Source organism: Etheostoma spectabile, chromosome 8 (genome assembly GCF_008692095.1).
Source record: "Etheostoma spectabile isolate EspeVRDwgs_2016 chromosome 8, UIUC_Espe_1.0, whole genome shotgun sequence".
Classification (NCBI taxonomy): domain Eukaryota; kingdom Metazoa; phylum Chordata; class Actinopteri; order Perciformes; family Percidae; genus Etheostoma; species Etheostoma spectabile.
The window spans coordinates 30,647,647-30,648,362 of record NC_045740.1 but is presented as its reverse complement, the minus strand read 5'-3'; the positions used below and the strand labels follow the sequence as shown (position 1 = coordinate 30,648,362).

Sequence of the window (716 nt, the reverse complement as noted above, 5' to 3'; positions counted from 1 at the left end):
CACCCTATATGGTGCAATAACAGCCTCTTTCCATAGCAGCCGATGGGAGTGTTGCTCAAACGGTTTTTTAATATTCCATTACATTTGAATTTTTTTTAATGCCAAGTACAGCCTGACCAGCGCAAAAACATTGTGATAGAAAAAAAAAATTATATATTAAAGAGAGGACAATTATACAGCACCAGCGCAGTGACAGATATAATAAACAATAACCTTTTTAAAATAAAAACATAAATGCTACATTTCAAATGTTTATAATCCAACACTTAATTTATTATTATAGTATCATTAGCATTTTTGCTAAAATTTCGTGTACCCTTTGCAGTACTCCAAAGTGCCCCTAGAGGTACACATACCCCCTGCAGTACTCCAAAGTACTCCTAGGGGTACACGTACCCCCAATTTAGAAAAACAAACTGATAACAAAACATTCACAAAATAAGTGAACATGTTCTGGTTTTCCAATTTAGGCAGACGTTGGTATATTTGGCTACAAAGTCATTTCTGATCGTAGCTCAACTTTTCCTTTTTAAAGGTGTTGTGGGACACCGATTGGACCGGTGTTATGTCCCTACTGGTTTCCACACCAACCGGTTTCCGTATGTTGTGTTTACCTCTGCCTCTGTCACCAGGTTCATCACACAATCACAAATGTATTCCTGGCCACATTCCAATTGTTTCCCAGATCTACTTCCGCAAAAATGTTTGTCTAATTA

General features: G+C 37.2%; 1 protein-coding gene across 1 annotated transcript in view; it reads left to right on the top strand.

The window, feature by feature from the left end:
• Nucleotides 1-716, top strand: part of LOC116693435 (choline kinase alpha) — a 23,049-nt gene that overhangs the window by 618 nt on the left and 21,715 nt on the right. The window lies entirely within an intron of this gene.